Source organism: Camponotus floridanus, unplaced genomic scaffold (genome assembly GCF_003227725.1).
Source record: "Camponotus floridanus strain SB8 unplaced genomic scaffold, Cflo_v7.5 scaffold1, whole genome shotgun sequence".
NCBI lineage: Eukaryota > Metazoa > Arthropoda > Insecta > Hymenoptera > Formicidae > Camponotus > Camponotus floridanus.
The window spans coordinates 586,729-606,361 of record NW_020229214.1 but is presented as its reverse complement, the minus strand read 5'-3'; the positions used below and the strand labels follow the sequence as shown (position 1 = coordinate 606,361).

Genomic DNA, 19,633 nt, shown 5'->3' with positions numbered 1-19,633 from the left:
CGTAACATGAAATATAGTTTCTAACATTCTAGTAAAATTCTTTACAGATCTAATCCCGTTATCGGGAAAATCTCTTTGATATCGATCTAGACGTCAGCTCTCTCATGTCAACCGATCCAGGGTCCACTCGAGTGATCTACAATTGCCAATCAATGACACCTCGCTTCCACTATCAAATCCTGGCTTCGTCCGCGACCTGCAGGTGTGGACATTGGCTACGAGTGGAACAGTCGACGCTCTCTACCGCCCTGTTCTCTCGCTCGCTCTTTTTCTCTCTTTCCCTCGCGAAGGGTGGACACACGCTCGACCCTCGTCGTCGTCCCCACGAATTCCAGGGATCAATGCGTCGGTGCACCAAAACGCCTGCGCTACTATCCCCCTTCTCCATATCCCTCCATTCCTCCCTATCATCCCTTCCACGTCCGTACCACCCAGCAGCAGCGGCGGCGGCGGCGGCGGTGGCAGCAACACCACCAGCAGCAGCAGCAGCTGCGGCAACGGTAACACGGCAGCACTATCACAATCACGACATCGCCATCAGTACGAGCTTACAAGGCACCCTCCTTCCCACGTCGATGCTACATCGCATAGCCCAGTGGTAGTCTGGCCGTACCGGTGTAACCGGTCGTGTGTCGAGAGTCTATTCCTCTCTCGTAGCGTAGGGCAAGGCTCGCCACCTTGCGATTTACTCTTACCACCCGGTACTCCGTCCTTTCCACTTCCAGCGCTGTCCCTCGGCGGCCCCTACCCCCGACGCGGCAACGCTCCCCCTTCGCTGTCACTCCCTCCCGCGTGCGCGTCGCCCGACCCTCGGAAATTCTGAAAGCGGTTCGCGCCTGTGCAACGCGGGGGTGGCGAGGGACCGAAAATCGAGGTGAAAGGAAACTCCGCGGATCCAGCCTAAGGGTCTCTCCTAGGGCTGATGCGTGTCGGCTGTGCCCCCTCGCGTGTGCGTCCTGCGAGCGCGAAAAATTGATAACCGCGCGCGCGTACGTCCGCACGCACGCACGCACGCACGCACGCACGCACGTACATACACATATACAAGACATATATACATATATACACGTGCATATATACATATATATATATATATATATACATATATTTGTATACATATATACATACACGCGTGCATGGATTCGTGACGTATCGCCAACATTTTTATCGCCTCGGGCGACTTTGCCTTTTTCTTCTACGTGTCTTCGAAGTTGTGACCCTCTCGTCGCCAGTTCGGGAAAGAAGGGTCAGCCGCGGCGCGCGAATCGGCAACTCGGATTGCGTTCCTTCACCGGGGTAGTGACGGTCTGATCGCGCGGCTGCTATCTCGAGTGACATACTTTTCTCTCACGAGAGAGGAGAGACTCTCATCGATGAGCCGCCGGAAGGGAAACTGTGTGTGATCTATCTCCGAGGAGGCTAGTGTGATTACTCTCGAGTGTGGGCGACGACCTGCGAGCGCAGTGGGAGTTTTGCTAGTGTGACATGCCAGTGTATCGTCGTCGGGTGCAGTGACCGTATTAATAGCAGGTGTGATCAAAGACTCGCTTTCGTGCGCGGCATTAGCTGACGGCGATCGTGAAGTGCATAGTGACTGGCTTACAACGAGGTGGAGGTCCGGAGGTTGCCGCTCCATCCTGATCGTGTCGCACCATCGCGTTAGAGACCATCCGGAGGATTGAATCGCTCCCGGTGCGAGGGACACGATGCGTCCCCGATTGCAGCCCTCGTTAGAGGGTTGAATCCCCGATTCCGCGATCGGCCGACACGGGTCCGCGGGTGTTGGACACGACGAGCTCGTCGGCGAACGTCCGCCCGAGGACATCCCTGCCGTGACGCGAGGTGATCTCGCCGAGGGCCAACCGTGTACCACATTCCCGCGCTGCAAGTGAGTTCCTAAACCATTAATTGCAATTTCACGATTCTAGATAGCAATACGTGGCACACATTATCTCAGGCAATTTATCGAGCCATATGCTGGAGAGAAATGAAATCGATGGGAATCTAAAGAGCTGTCAAATAAATAGATTCCCATAAGATCCATGATATCTGTATCAATTTTTGATAGATTTGTCACCCTTACGTGAAATCAATACGTACAATAGGTCAGAGTACTTTGTTAAATACATTAATCTCTTTTATTAAGTTTAGAAAATTGACGAGTCAGAGTGTAGAGAATTATATTTGTTTTTAATCAATTTGAAATCGCTCTTCTCGCGGAACAAAAATATCAAAGAATGAAACCGTGTACGATTAAAGTAATTGTGATTTAATGCAGTTTTTTTATACAAAAAGAATCGACTTTTTAAATTTGATTAAAGAATACGTATATATAAATATAAATGGTAATTTTTTTATAACGTTATTATTATTCTTGAACGTGATGTATTTTGAACCTTTTTTCGAGACTATTACAATTTTAAGCAATCTTACATTATCAAATACATACATAATCAGTTTAAAAGTGTATTAATGTATTAGTGTATTAATTTATTTATTTCAGAAAAAATGAATTACAATAATGTTTATTTTAGAAAAGAGTATTAAACATTATTTATGTAAAAAATATAGAAATAAGAAATACGTATTTTTATAAGTCTAAAAATGAATTTAATATAAATATAAGAAATAAGGTCGTGAATAAATTATAGAAGAGCATAACGAAATTGTGGAAACTAATTTCAAGAAATATTAATCTCGAATCGGTGCAAAGCCAAGAGCCATCAACTTCAGTTCCATTTCAACGGTTAAGCGATCGCGCAAATTTCGTTAACTCCCACGACAGCGTAAGAAATTTTATCATTCGCGATTTCATCGTAAAGCTATTAAGCCTCAAGAATCGCCCAGTGCCACTCTGACGACATTCCATATAGAACTCATAATCGCGTAAAGTGTGTTTCCGAAGTTGCGGTTATTCAATCATAAGCACATTAGCACTTTTGCCACTTGTCCACTACCCGTTAAAAAGTCCTCGACACCCTTATCCGCTTTGCAGAGCGATTTGTCACGATTAAAATCTTGAAAGGAATTTTCATCGTGTCCAATTCGGGTCACTACAAACCCGATCAAACTTTAGACACTCTCTACAAATCTCTGAGCATCGGCGAATTACAAAGCTTTCTGCCGACGCGGGTTGCATTCTCAAAGCTTCTGCAATCAAGCCGTTTATTTTCCCACCATGAAATACGTCGAACTGTACACGTTTACTATTGTCAATGCCAGATTATCGACATTTCAGATTATTATTATTTAAACTGATACAATAACTTTTCATGTCTAAAGTTTGATTTCCTATGTTTTTTTTTGAATGTGTACACCATCAGATTTTATATACAGTATATCTGAAATAATGTACTAAACTTTAGAAATGTATTCTAGAGGTTAAAACAAGACTATTTTTTCTATGAATATGGATCCGCAAATAAATCCCCCTCCGACCTAAATGCCCCTAAAGTTTAGGGAAAAAATTAAAAATTGGTTGTATTTCAGAAAAAAAAGTTTTAACATTACCTATCATCCTCCCCTAAGAGATAAATTTGCGTTGCGGGTGTTTGGTCAATTTCACACATTTTTGAATTTTAGCTCGATGGGAGGTTTATTTGCGGACCCATGTTCATAAGAAAAAAAAGTCTTATTTTGACGTCTAGAATGCGCTCCTTTAGTGTATCATTTCAGATACACTTTGTATATATACATAAAATTTCAAAGATGGCGTAATTTTAATTAACATAAGTCATGATGTGTAAATTGTACAAGATATGGATTTGTGTAAAGAGGCCGTTCATTTCTCATAAGTCAAGGCCACTTAGATTGCTATAAATCCCAAGTATGCGAGTTGGATAAGCCTTTAACACGGCGCATGACGTGCCATTGATCATCGCACTAGCATTGCTCGCGTGGTTAAAGTCTTAATGTTTCCCTAGTGTTGCGTTGATTTTACTGTTATTAATCCGATATGCGCGCACTTAACACGGCGAGATAAGCAATATGACTATTAGTTTCCGATCGAATATAACTGATTTCTTTCTAGAATTTAGCTAAAATAATTCAAAAAGGAAAAGAAACAAATAACAACACTTATATGCGCGTTATTAATTTTCGATGCAAACACATTTTTCACACCGTTGCAAAAATTCATGTTTTAATCCAATATTTTAGCTGCCGTTTACCCTTCAGATGGAACATTTTAATAAATTAAATGTCAGCTATCTTGACATTTTCATAAATTAGCAGTATAATATTTTTTTGCCGTTCCTGTTTCTATAAAATACGTAATTAAAATCAAAATTCATGGAATGCATAATTGTAAATTTTATATACGTGGCTCGTGTGCGCTATATTATGCCGAAAATAAAACTTTGAAACCATATTAGAATATGTTTCAATTAATGTTACAAAAGTATATCACCGGGCTTTCTGTAGCTCTTAAATTATGAAAAATACTCTTGCAGAATTAAATCTAAATATTTGCTTCATTATGTCTCTCACAGTCCGAGTAATTACGATTCATTGGACAATATCAAGTTCGAAGTATCTATCAAATATACGAGTAGCTCGAGGCATGCCTCACGAAAGCAGTTCGCTTCGACTGCTCAACTTAACCGCATCGTCCTTTGATGGGCATCCTGCGCTCTTAATTTAATTTATTATACTATCTGTCACGATTGTGTGCGGAGTTTCCAGGTATAGCGCCTCGTGAATCAGGTCACTATAAATTTTGGCTCTACGAGAGCAGAGTAAGCTTTCGTACCGCTATGTGATGTGCCATTGATCATAGCGTAGACACGTAGCGAGTCGCGTAGGGCTTGAGAGCTTGAGGCTCTTCGATGTAGTTACGTTAATTTTGCGAGCCGCCCCAGTTTTCCGCCCCCTCGGCGTTTTGCTCTTCTAGGCAACGTCGTCAGGAAATTACGTGCGGCGGTATGTCGACAAGTGATCTCCTCTTCTTCTACGCCTCTCTCTCGCTCTCTCTCTCTCTTTGTTCTCCAACCGAATGTTTCATGTGTTTCTCAACTCCACCCTGTTAGTCAATATAATATACCACAGAGTACGTTTACTTCAAAAGAGATTACAGATTACTAAGGACTAGTAGGAGAATAATTTTTTTATAATTGCAATTTTCTGCTACGTGTTTGAGTATATATCTTTTGGGGTATTTTTTCATATATATACCTTCTCTCCGACTTATCTTAAAATACTTTACGAATAATCGTATTTTTATCTTCTACTTTATAGCATTTCATTTTGACAGATAATCTTTCTGGTAATCAATCTATTTATTTGCATCAATCATATACACGTATTTTCTACACATATAATATATGATAAATTACATCACTAGTATAACGTATCGTTTAATTCATCCTTCTGTTGTTGTATGACTTTATGAAAGCTATAGAAAATATTTATCACTCATAATGTACACCACATTTCAACTACTATATTTAAATATACAGTTTTGAAATATTGACGCGTAACGTAGAAAGGTGTGCCTGGGAGCGATCCAGCGTATGAAAATAATGCGTCACGCGGATATGTATAATTTCGACCGATATGTCATGACGGAAATTGTCACTGTCACCCTGAGATCAAATCTACTCCCGTTGCGTAATCTCCGCGTCATGTACTTACGAGTTTCCAATTTCCGTTGTCGATACTTACACGCTGTTTCTACTTCGCCTTTACATAATACGTATACCTGACGTAGTTGCGCAAGCCACTCTCGTAGACAAGAACCTCCTGTCTACAGCAAACTCCTGTCGCCAAGCGTCTTACGTTTTTGCCCGCGATATCAACCTGTCATTCCTACCAAAACTCGACTCCGGCGACAGGACAATGAACATCGCTGCCTGCATCGTGCGTTCCTCTTTCCCTTCTCGTTCCACCTCGAGGGCGGTTTCTCCGCTACCCTTTCCCGTTCTCTTTGTCTTAGTTACGTGACCCATCGTCGTCTTTGGACCGCAAGTCGAACGAGAGCAAATTAGATATCCATTAACGTCGACCAGCAAGTTCGGAATCTTAATTGCAGTCAATTCTACAGCTGTTTGCTCACAAGTAGGACAATTAACACGCGTTTTATCCGCGCTACAAAGGTGTTTGTTGCGTGGGGTGTTTCCTGCCGGAGAAGTGAAATTGTGTTAAAGAGAGAGGAAATAGTGCTGCCGAGATAATCCTGGAGTAGGGGTCTTTCACCGAGGTACGAGGTCTCTGCGGTGAACATGAAAACTGCGTCATGAGAAGTTATGAGTTAAGAGCGTCGAAAGATGAGCTCCGGGATTGAAATTGACGATGCTGGCGCATTATTACGACGAGAACAAGCGGACGGAGAGTGAGAAAATATCGCACGTACACTGAGAATGCAATTTGCAATTGCAGTGGTAATTCTGAATTTTGCGTCAATCAAAGAGCAATAAAATGATGCGCATATACGTTGCAATTTCGCGACATGACCGAAAAATAACGATTACATACAAAATGTTTCTTCATTTTTTCAGTTCATGTTTATATAATTAGATTATTATTTTGTAATTTTAGAATAAAATTTCGTATATATAAATTTGAATAAAATAGCTTTACCGTCGTTTAAATAGAATTGAAAATAATGAATAATTCTGATAATTAAAGATGAGATATTGTTAAAAATAAAATTATGAATTATAATTTTAGCGATTCAAAAATAAAATTGTGAATTATAATTTTAGCGATTCAAATATTTTATGATTATACGTATTTAAAGTTTAACAATAATATTTTGAGAAGACGTTTCCTCTGTTATTACTATTATTCGTACGCAGAAATAGTATGTATATTTAATAAAACTTGATTCACGAAAAACGCGAATGATGGAAGCATACGAAATTATCAAACATATACGAATATATTCACAGCGAGCAAGATAATTTGCAAAATATACCAATTTTTAATATAACATTCATTAGATTGATTAATGATATCGTGATAATTGAGGAAACAGATCAGATATAGGATCGAATAAACATCTCTGTGCGTAAAAATGAAACATTGCTGTCGCAACTAAATAGAGATAAATTGGTCACGCTAATCCGTCCACGCAAGGTTAATGACCGATGCACCAACGAATCGCTTAATGAGACATCGCCTGGTTATTATAGCTATCGTACAAATGCAACGCTAAATACACAATATTGCTCTCTCAGCTCGACGGCTCGATGCTTAACATTTATTGTCATCATCGATCATACTTTAAAGTGTTGTTACTGTTTTAAGTTCGACGTAACTATTTTGCTCGATTTCCAGTCGAGATTAGAGGATTTTTCTCTCTCTTTCCGGTGCCCTTAGGTTGGCATAAAAACAAGCCGCATTTAACCTCGTCACGAAAATCGGCGAGCAAGGCAGCGCATTAAGCCTGCCGGCTGAAATCGCAAATATTAACCGCCCGCGAGTCAGCCGTGACTCGTCATCTCGAAAAGCACAAAGATGTTAATACGTCGGAGTTAATACAGCGCAAAACACCGGATAACTTCCCCGGCTTAATTAAAAGGAAAAGTTACACAGATAAACGCGCGTCGCTTCTTCCAAGATTTAATCCCCGGCATTTCTCGCACGGTCATTGTCGCGACCTTAACAAGGGAAGACCTCTCTCATTCTCGTTCGACGAACTTTCCTTCCCGTCTTTTCTCTCTCGAGCATCTCGATAACACATTGTGCGCTCGCGAATTGCGTAAATTGATGGCTAAATATCGCCTGTGAAGCGACCTACATACGAGAGGCCGATGACGACGATCCAAACTTTGCGTTAGTTTCGCACCAATTATCACTCCTGGCACGCTTAAAATGTGAATTATAGCCGGCCTGAATAATTAAGGGACGAGAGAAGCGGCGGAGACAGCGATTTGCCGACTCGTCGGCGAAATAGACGAGAGACTGGGGCGTTCTAATTAAATCCAGCCGCTCACTTTTCTTGATCAGTGATCGTTCTTTCACGCATTCTGTATGTTTTATGCGCCCGACACATTTAATCAATTTACAAAAGTTCGACTCAATTAGCCGTGTTCTTGCAATTTGATTAATTTTGAACGACGTGTACTTATGCGTAGAATTGCGAATTCCATTAACGCTTCGGGAGTTGTTCTCCGCAGCACGTTGTTCCGCTTCGTTTTCTCTCGTTCGGCGTCAAATTAATAAGCGAATAGAGCGAACAGCTGGCGCATGACGTCGATTTAAACCGATATCGATCGATGAAAGTTACGGAAACTCCACGATTAGAACTTCCGAAGAAGAGAATAGCAATTGGAGGATAGACAAGATTTCATAACTGTGGGCAATTCTCATCGTCGAAGACGGATTGCAAATTTACCACGCGTTTGTGCGTGTACGTATGTGAGTTTAAGCACACATACGTCTCGTACAGTAACAGGGCGAGTAATCATGTTTTCATTAATAACATCCTTCACGATTCGTGCGCGAAGAAATTAGTCCGTACGCGCGAAATGAAAGCTCCATACATACGTAATAATAATCACGCGTTACTTATACAGGGTCTGTCTCAGACTTAATGAATCAGCCGTTAATGATAGATTCCTGAAATGATTTGGAAACGAAAATCTTAATACCAAAATGTTGTGAAAGCTATAGTTTCACGGCGCTACAGAAGATTAAAGATTATCAATCACGTTACGTTCTCAGGGACATAACGCATCAAGCGTGATAATATCGATATCGATAGAAGGATCAGCAGTCAGTAGTTTGAACATTTTTGTGAAGTCTTCCTCAACATTTTGGTATTAGAATTTTCGTCTCCAAATGACTTCAGGAATCTGCTAGTAACGGCTGATTCGTCAAGTCTGGGACACCCTATATTCATAATCGAATTCGTCAAAGGGGTGTTATCGCGATCGTCGACGTCGCATGTCGTTGGTGCAGGGCGCAGCAGCGGGGTCGTAGTGGGACCATTTACCGAGAATTTCATAGTACGGTTCATTGCGCTAATCCAATTTAATTAGAACGGCCGGATAATAAGCCTATAACGACACACCTCGTTCGTTAATAACGATCAGCCTCCGTTGCGCGCGAGACGATTCCCGGGGTGCCATCCGCCGTTTTATCGTTCGTCGTTTGTCTTCCTTATCGCACATATCTTTCCGTTTGACACACTCTCTTACCCCAGGTGGGGTATATAATACGTATGAATTCCCTCGTCTCCTCTCTATCTATTCTTTCACGCTTCTCTGACTTTAAATCCAGTCCCTCGGACCTAAACAAGGGTCGTTCGACGACCCACCAAGGATGACGCTATCTACCTTGGCATATTTTGGTTACATCGACAGCTTCCCGCGAACAGTGTAAAACTTGCGAATTGTATAAAAATTTTAATAAAATTGCAGCAAAAGGGAGTATTACTAAAGTTGCGTAAACGGACGAAATCTGCAAATTAATTATAGCAAATATTTGCATAATCTTTGAATACTATAATATACATATATTTAAATACATACAAACTTTGGGAAAGAGTTCGCGTAAGATATCCTTTATATAAGTTAGACAAGAAAACGGTTTATTTCTCTTTCTTCTCTCCCCCCTCCCTTCCCCTCCTCCTCCTCTCTCTCTTTCTTTCAAAAACTTTGACTACAACTTTCCCAGCCTCGTCTTCAATATTTCTCGGAAAACTAACGCTTTCAACTTCCATCCGCAAAAGTCGTAATTACAAATGAATTTTCTCTCGTGCTCCTATTCCATTTTCCTCTCGGTCTTCTCTTCGATCCTTCTTATCTCTGTATTTCCCGTTCGAATCTCCGAGTCCGTCCGGTCGCGACATCCGGGGAACGTCGGATCATATAAGTAAGGATAATGCGTCCGCGTCCCCTGACATAGGGAACAGTGATTGATAAGGATACGGCATAAGGACTCCCCGGGAAAGTGCTCCGATAAGCATTCGGGAATTTTTCCGAGCGGATCCACCTTAGACGTTTCTCTCTCGCGTCCGTCCACTTCAAGGACGCGTCTCGCGCGTCAGGAGCACATATAAATCACGAGGATTTATTTGACGCGGCTCTCTCTCTCTCTCTCTCGTTTGGCCTCTCGACGCCTTATGCAAATGTCGGGGATATCGCGCGGCAGCGGGTCATTTTGTTTTTACCGCATGCCATAAAAGCACAACCGACCGAGAAACATCGGCCGCGCGCGCTTCGGATGAATTATATACAAGTGGCCCTCTCCCTCGGCTTGATATACGAGCCTAGTGTTGCAGTCGTAATGAGTCGCGTTTTAACTGCGCGAGAAGGAAGTCGCCGATTTCTCAAGCGGCGCCATAAACGCGGAATATTAATTCGATGAGTAGTAATTAATACGGCATGTCGCGTCCGCTTCGGTACGGGATATTCATTAGCCGATAGCGCTCGTGGAATACATCACCGTGTCTGGATAAGCGACGTGGATAATGAACGGCGCGACTTTATGGCATGACTCGAGGAAACCGCTGTAATTTTCACACCAAATATATTCATTAACTTGTAAATAATGCGCGTGCAACAGCGTAAACTGCGTAAACAAGGTCTCGCTTAACCCCTCGCGCATGATAAAGCCCCAAGATGTAAGCGTAGCAAATTAGTCCGTATTTTTGGTAATTTGAAAAAAATAAGAGAAATGACTTGAACGCTTGATATAATCTCAGAACTCATTTAAAAAATTACATTCATATTTCTCGTACATTATTTGTCATATTTCCTCTCAGAATATAAGATAAAATATTTATCGAAGTAAAATTTAAAATCATTCCATTTTTGCAATTTTGAAAAAAATGTACTCGTTTAATTCTCGCATCCAAATCGTGATTCGCTCGTGTCCGCAAATACCTTGGCGACCAAAAATCAACGCGAGGAATCTCTCCGACGAATCGCATTTTCTCCGGCTCTGTGACTTTTCATTTGAGTTCTATTTTGCATCACGGAGGGTCGAAATGGATAGAGGACGAGACCTCCGTCTCTAAGACAGAACATTGCTTCCTTGGGATCTTTTCCACCTCGGCGAACACAACGGAGATGAAGCTATAAAGGAATAAGGACGCCAATGAGCCCGGAAATCTCCCTTGATCGGGATTGACCCTCCGGAGTCGTCATCTTCCCCAATTATAAAGATATCAAAAATTTATTAATCCTTCACGCGCGCAAATCAGGTTTACAATCTTGACTATAATATTCGTATATAGTTTATCGCTGAAACCGGTTTGAAAATTTGACAGTATTCATTTTATTCGTAGTTAAAATGAGAGATGGCGTTTAATTTTGAGACTTTAATTTTGAATTTGGTTCAATACGGTGACAAAATAGACGCTGAGAAAGGACTTTAAAATTCATTTAGGAATACCTTTGACAACGAAAAAATACGTTGAGCGTAAAATCGTAATTAATTATTATACGACATTATTAACTGTTCCTTAAACTCGACAAGATACAAAGATCTATGAGGCAAAGATCTAAGTTGTTTGTGATCGTCACAAATCTTTATTGGAAAGATACTCTATCAAGTAATTAAAATTTAAAATTTAATTAAAATTTACGCAATTGTTTCCCCGAACCCCTTTGAATTCTTTGTTATAAGAGATAAAATATTTATTGTTTTCAATTCGTAATCGCAAGAAATTTATGAGGATATATTATAGAAAGATAAGTTTGACTCGTAAACAAGGAAAATCAGTAATAAACATGTGTTACCATTCTCAAATTTAAGTAGAATAAAAAAATTATTGGTATTAAAATTAAATTCATTCTATATAAAAATATTTTTCCACATATATATAAATATTTTAGTTTATGCAATGATTATTTTAATCTTAGAAAGCCTTTTTGAGCTATTTTATCATATCCTATAGTGTATATTTATATCTTTCTAATATATAGAATGTCTTATAAGTCATGCCTCATCTTTAGAGAATAAATTGATAAAGTTGAAAATAAAAAAATGATGAAATTAGAACCTTCTTTAAAGAATTACAATTAAAATAACGCGTTTTAATATTCATTTAAAAATTCTATCACAAACAATTGCTTTGTTTAATAGCCCAACAAATGTTAAACCATATTAACTTATTTTTATCGAAACAATTACAAACTTTTAATTCAAAAATAAAAATAATAATCCAAACAAATTTTTGATTATTTGATCGCAATTCTATGAAGAAAGCTCTATCGTAGTTTCATCATTTTTTATTTCCGATTTATTTTGACTTTGTCAATTTGTGACAAAGAGATGGGACATAACTTACACCCTGTATATATCTTTCTGGATTCTTTTACATCAATAATCCAGCATAATGCTCCTTCAGAAATTCCCTTTATTTCACCGTCGCGATTCTCGAAATTTTCGCGTGAGCGAAGAAATATACACGCATCTTCCCATGTTTTTTCTCGATTCTAACAAACAAGTCAAGTCTGGTTGTGCTAACGCTTGTACAAACGTCGCTTGTAATCGCGATGTAAAAGAAAGCCAACGAGGCCGATGTTCCTCACGCGATTCGCCGGAGGTCAAGCAAGGAAGGACCGGCCGCGATGGCAAAGGAGAGCACCTCTTCGCTACCATTCCGGAACTTTATTTCCCCGAGGATCACTCCGCCAGAGTTTATCGCTCGAGGTAACACAGCCGTCGTTCTGTAGCGCGCCTTTCTTTCTCCTCTTTTACTCCCAAACCGATCCAACCGCCCTCCATTTTCCTCCGTCGTCCACCAGCAATGAGCAATTGCTCGCCCGTAGAATGTGTGAGGTATTATCTACTTAAAAGGAACCCTTGCCCTTATAAATGATTTTTTAACAAGTTGTTTTAACAGCGCGCATTACGTCACGCAAATGTACATGCGTCGCAAAAGTTCGAGGGTGGAATATATTTCCTGAACTTTCGGGAAAGAAAAAGTTTGACTGTAAAATACGAAGTGAAAATATACCGCTTTCAACTTTGCAATTTTGACGAATTAAATATGTATCAGTAGTACATAAATCAGCAGTACTGAAATTATTTTTGCTCTCACGAGACGTTAAATGTCTCTTTGAAATATATAATAATTAATATGACATGTATATATATCACGTATGCCAGTTAAATGTATAAAAAGTTTGTAGTGAAATTATATTTACAAAGATTTTAAAATATGTCTCAAAAAGTTGCCCCGCAATTAACATAACGCATGACAGAAATTTTGATTTTATTGCGAAATAAAGCGCAAACTTTTCCCATTAATATGAAAAGTAACGGAAGTACTGCTAATTTAACCTACATAAAAGGGCAATGGGAGATGAGGCAGAAATGAGTTAATTATCACCGGATGTATTACATCCCACGTAATTCGTCTAACGGTTAATATCAAGCATAAATTTCATAACAAGCCTAGCCAAGCAAATTATTCACACACAATTCCACTAAAGCCCCAAGGAAAACTTTGCCAAGGCACTCGTGCATCCCGCGTAAAATTTTGTGGACTTTTTCTCCCTCCCTCTCTCTCTTTCTCTCCTCTCTGATAAATTCCTGAAAATTTGTATCAGTCTTTTTTTTATAGCGAAAATACGGCGGAACTTGAAAATGGAAACGCTTGTAAATAGTCTAGTCCACCCGCTCACCCCGAGGGCGGGGGAGGGGACTCGTAAAGGGCGCGCAGGGTATGTAATATCTCCGCCTTCATTAAAAGGACCGCGTAATTTCGACGTGGTTATGACGGGACATAGAAGTCGGGCGTTCGAGCGTACATATGGAGGGTGAACGATTGCGAGCGACGAGATTTAGCGGCCCCAATGCGCCACATTTTCGACCGGTTTCACGTGAGCGTTCGTGCGAGCCGTCTGATGGGTTTAATGATGGAAAGGCCCTGTCGTGTCCTGAGGTGATAATGTAACTATAGAATATAATTTTCTGTGCCTCGTTGATGTCGTGTGTAACTTTAACTCATCAAAATTATTTGAAACATTGCTGCGTAAAAATAATATATGCATTTCTATTTATGAAGAAAATTTTTATTTTTCTGAAAAATAATTCATTTAAAAAAATAATTCATATTATTATCATGCACTCAAGTAACAAATAATTAATAAGATGAATAGAAATAAAAATAAATTGATAATTTAATAGAATTAAATTAGAATTTAATAAAATTATTAAATAACTAAATAATATTTAAATATGTTTGAATATTACTTAATATAGAATATATATAGAGCCAAAATTAAAATATGATATTCTAATATATACACTGATACATGTATGTACGTAGACTATTCGTAGAAAGTTGAGGATTAATAAATTATAAAGTAAATATATACTTGTATTGGACATGAAATAACAATTCAAATGGATTTTTCCTTTCTTATATATATGTACATACACATGCACGATATTTGAGATATCGTATTGTGAGACTGAAATTCCGCAAAACAACTTCTCGCTGCTCATTGAAGCGAAATGCAATAAATTCAACGTGTGCATGTCGCATCGGACATCGCCCCACTTCCGGAATAATTATTAGGAAGTATTAGTCGGGAGCATCGCAAATTCATTCAGCCACCGCGAGGATCTCATGTTCTCCAAGCGGCGGCTAATGGCCTGGCACGAGGCAGTAAAGCGAAACCCGACAGAGTAAGCAGGTTCCATAAACGCGGAAACAACGCCCTGGAACAATCCATAGCGCGGCGGAACTCACGCTAGGTAAATCGTAGATCGCAAAGTGGAAACGCGGCTGCGAGAGATCCTGGACCGCGGCCAAAGAAAAGCCGGCAGTCTCTTTTTATCTCGCGTATCTGTCGAATTTATCCGAGCTAGATACTCGATTCTCTTCTTGACGACAAATTTGATTGGTAGTAAAATATTGGCGAAATCGTAAATTTAAATCGAATTACATCTAAGGAAATGAATCTTTGTAGAAAAAAAATACCAAGCAAAAATTGACTAGAATTCGTAAAAAAGTTAAATAAAAAAATAACTATTGCTAGGAAAATCTTTCTCCGCAAAAACATAAATAAACGTTCGTTTGTTTCAAATAATCTGCAACCGCGTAAATTTTTAATGGCAACTTATAAAAGGAAATATTTTCTTTACAAATAAAAAAATTTTTAGATATAAATATGACGTATTCTTTTATTTAGCTCTTCTCAATATTGTCTTGTAAAGTTCTCTTTATTATACAAACATTTCATTACGAGACCTGATGCTTTACGATTGCGAGTTTTCGACGATCGTCGAGTAACGCAGCGCGATAGAAATTTGCAGGTAAATGTAACTTTGAGGACCGCCCGGCGGAAGAGATGGAAATGTGAGAGGACAGGAAAAGACGAGGTTCAAACGCGAGGAGACGAGACGAGACGAGACGGGGGATTTAAGGATGCGGCCTCGTAAGCACGAGATGCGAGATTCAAAGTTTTAGGTGGCACTTTCTGGAGAGGGTGTGCGTCCTCCATCTCTGGATACCGCGATAGGACTACTTCAGGGTTCACTGCTATCCTACCTACTACTGCTATCTTGTTTCACTGTATCTGTCGCCGTCCTTCTGCAAGTAGCGCGTCGGAGGACTCTAGATAGGCAAGTGGCATTAATGCTTCCAGCCACCGAATTCTCAATCTCGATTCCAAATGTTTCTTCGATTTTTTAGCGCAATTTAGGCAGTTAAATTGTGATCATTATCGAATTACGTTCTTATTTTTTACTTGTTAGCTTTGATTCTATATTTCGAGAAATTTTAAAACCATTTTACACAAACGGAATCCTGCGTCGATTTAGTTAATCCACGCTTTCGCTGCCAAATGAATTTTTTTCCGACTTTAATATTGTTCAATTTTAATATTGTGGTTTCACTATATTTCTTAAAAATGAGGATTTTTTCTAGATAATAAAGAATATAAAATATTCAAGATAGTGTAATAACATTTGCAATTTAAATAGAAGTGTGAGGCTTTTAAACACGCACACGTTGTGTCTAGATATCAACACCTTATATATCTTGACTATATCTATCGATTTACTTCAGCCTTTTTTCAAACATGCGCACTGTTCTTGTTCACATTATCGCTCTCGAATGCTAAACATAATACAACCCAAAATTTTTCTTAGCTCTTTTCAACCAGTAGGATCAAATCGGCAAAAATGAATGCGACCTAATGGATTATTTAGTATTTATTTTGTATCTTGTGCTATTTAAAAGAAAATATGAACCTACGAAAAATTAGCAGGACTAAAAATAAATAAAGAAAACAAAACTGGTATAAAATAGTATACGCTAATATAAATAATAAATAACGCAATAAGTTTAATTCGATTATATTGATTTAATTATTAAAAGATTGGAGAAGATGAGGATATATATATATATATATATATATATATATATATATATGATGGAAAGATATATATAAGATGGGAATATATATATATATATATATATATATATATATATATATATATACATATTCCCATCTTCTCCAATCTTCTAATAATATATTAAATCAATATAATCGAATTAAATTTATTGCGTTATTTATTATTTATGTTAGCGTATACTATTTTATACTATCAAAAATAATTTTGTACTTTATATCATGTAAAAAAATCATAGTTCTGCTAATTTAATATGAAGCCAGAAAAATAAAAACAAAATGAAATTTAAAAAATGAAATAGATTCAATTAATACTAAAATTATATTAATTTTTATTGTCCAAACATGCTCGTATTTGATGCTTAATGATTAAAAATATTTTATGACTTAATGGTGTTTTATAATTCTGTTATGAATTACATTTAAAAATTTTTATCCATGATTTTAAAAAATAAACTGATTTATAGATATTCACATTAAATAATATAATATGATTTGTTAGGAATTATTATTTAAAAAGTATATTAAAAATGTATACAATTTATTTTTATAACATTTTTTTGATTTACAAATTAAATTGAACGACATCAATAAATCGTTCAAAAATCCATTAAATGGACTAATATATAAATTAAGCATCATTATAAATACAAAAGGTCGATGTATTTTGATAAAAAGCATACGAACAATTGGACATTATACAGCTATATGTTTAAGAGTGAGGCAAACATACGTCGTATATAATAATTTGGAAAAAAAGGAATATTTTTAAAAAATCTATAATAATATCTGCTCTACTAATTTATAATATTTATAATTGTTAGAATTTATTTTATACAATTAATACTGTTTTTAACAATATATAATTTATATCGATTTTAATTATTTTTAATGGATTTTAATGGTTTTTATTCTGCCAGCTTTATATTAAGTTACTAGAATTACGATTTTTTCTTAGTGACATAGAATACAGAATTATTTCTGGTAGTACAAAATAGTATATAATAAATATTAAATAAATGTGATAAGTTGAACTCGATTTTATTGAATTAATTATTAAGAGATCGGAGAAAAAGTCTTGCTTTTGAGATTAATTGAAAGAGAGAGAAGAATTGTTTGAGAAGAGATTTCAAGAAATATTTCAGTATATTTTGAATGGTACAGATTTAGTACATTAAATGTATTTGCTTCATCTTATTTATTTATTTATTTAGTTTTTTTATCCTATTAGCTTCATATTAAATTAACAACGCTATGTTTCCTTAAATAGCACAGCATAGGAGGTACAAAATTATTTTTGGTGATGCAAAAGAAGTACTAAATAACTAAATCATTTTTCATGTTGCTAGTGAAGCTATTTCCTCTAGTAAATTTTAATGAATAATAATGTATATTTATGTTGTATTTTTTAATATAAAAAATGTAGAAAAGGACTCAAATACATACACACACATACACAGTGAACTGCAAAAATCTAGACTTTTATTGAAAATACAGATGTTGAAAATAGTTTTTTCTAAATTTTCTTTTAAACCTCTTCTTGAAAACCTTAATTTGACACATTTTAGCTTTAACGTTAAAAAGTTATATTTGAAATGTCCAAAATTATTCGATTCGAATAAACATCAAAAATTGAAATCCAGATCTGCAGACCGCAAAGATTTCTATTTTTTATTTATTTTTATTTAGTTAAATCTCCATTTGCCTATGAACATTTGATCGAACGTAAACAGAACACGTATTCAGAATAAAGCGGCGATTCCTGTCTGTTGGCGGGATTACTTTACGAATGATATCGAATAAGAGAGAAAATATTCGTTTTGAGTATTGTATCTGATAGTTGTATCTTTTTATTGCGCAGATTTCTAACAGGAATACATTCGACGTACCTTGCTGTTACACAGACGTGAGAAGCTTTGCAAAACTTTTATTTTCAAAGCTTGCAATTCGACTTAAATTACTCGAGACAGACTTGCAAGTGAAAAAGCCGACAATTAATCAGACGTTTAATATTATTACGTAAACATGAATTTTTGATACTTACAGTATTGCTTAATAACGCTGTTAAACAAGTACATCATGAATTTTATATTATGTATTAATAAGCATTATTTTAATTAGTATTAATTATTATTTTATTATTTACAACAGATATACTTATTGGATATATTTATTTAATAACGCAGCCAGATCAAAAATTTAATTTCTGTAAACTTTATTGAGTTATAATTGCCAGTTTAGCATAATTCGAGGTGATATTAATCCAATGAAATTCGCAAAATTAAATTAAGCTCAAAGAAAACAATTGATTGTTGTTAAATGATTAAAAACATTCGTGTTCATTATTCGCTTCATTATTTTCATAATGACGCGGATGCTCTAAAACATTCGAAAATTTGAAGAAAAGTGATTATTTTGTTCACATGCGATAAACGAGACAAGAATAATGTTCCTGTGCGGAAGGAAATTCCGGGGTCCTCCGAGCGTTTTGGTTACGAAACAGAGGATGTTATCGCATGGGAAGAGCAATAATGACGAATCACAAAGTCACACGAGGGGTTGTTGGAAGCTCGGCAGAATGGAAGAATACAAGGGCCGAACGGGGTCTTAAGGAGCAAACGGAGTCGTATAAACGATGTACTAGTGGATAGACACTTAAGGTGAGACTGTAGAGAAGTGGAACGAGTAATAGACCGGGAGCTGACGAGTTCCGAGCATGGAATTCCGGCAGACAGTATTCGGTGTGAATGCGGTTAAGGATGCAATATGCCGTTCGCGTAGAGAAGATCGTTGGGTCGTGGGGTGCGTTTACTGCTGCGCGGCTACAACGACCTGCACCGATCGATCGCGAGATGCCATCTTAGCCGACGAGTCTGAGCCTTAGCCTCGCAATTTGCATACGCGACGTTTCACGTCACTCATTCCCGGCGCGTTGCGAAACTTCTGACGATCGAGCTATCGGCCCGCGAATTAATTCTTGCGAAAGCGAACGCACAGTTATGTACGAGTGGGAAGATCCCTTATTGCATCCGACAAGTTCCTTGAAAGGTGATATCAAGCGACGAGATGCGATTTAACCCTGGACGCCAGCTGCTGGTTAGCAACTGGGATATTTATCGAGGTGTAATCACATACGATTTAACTAGATGGGAAAGTTGGAATATCATAGAACAACAGAACGTGATAGAATTGGAAAAACACGTTAAATCTACCGCTGTTAATTAATTACGAGGCAAAATACGTAGCATGTTATTCTTTGGTCACTAGGGAATTTATTATTTAATTATAGCTCCAGATTTTTAAGAATATTGAAA

General features: G+C 37.7%; 1 protein-coding gene across 1 annotated transcript in view; it reads left to right on the top strand.

The window, feature by feature from the left end:
- Positions 1-1,156: 1,156 nt before the first annotated feature.
- The window catches only part of LOC105253377 (hemicentin-1), a 264,693-nt gene continuing 246,216 nt past the window's right edge, over positions 1,157-19,633 (top strand). The window contains exon 1 of the mRNA XM_025405966.1: positions 1,157-1,888. The gene's annotated coding sequence lies outside the window, so the exon portion shown is untranslated. The remainder of the gene's footprint in view (positions 1,889-19,633) is intronic.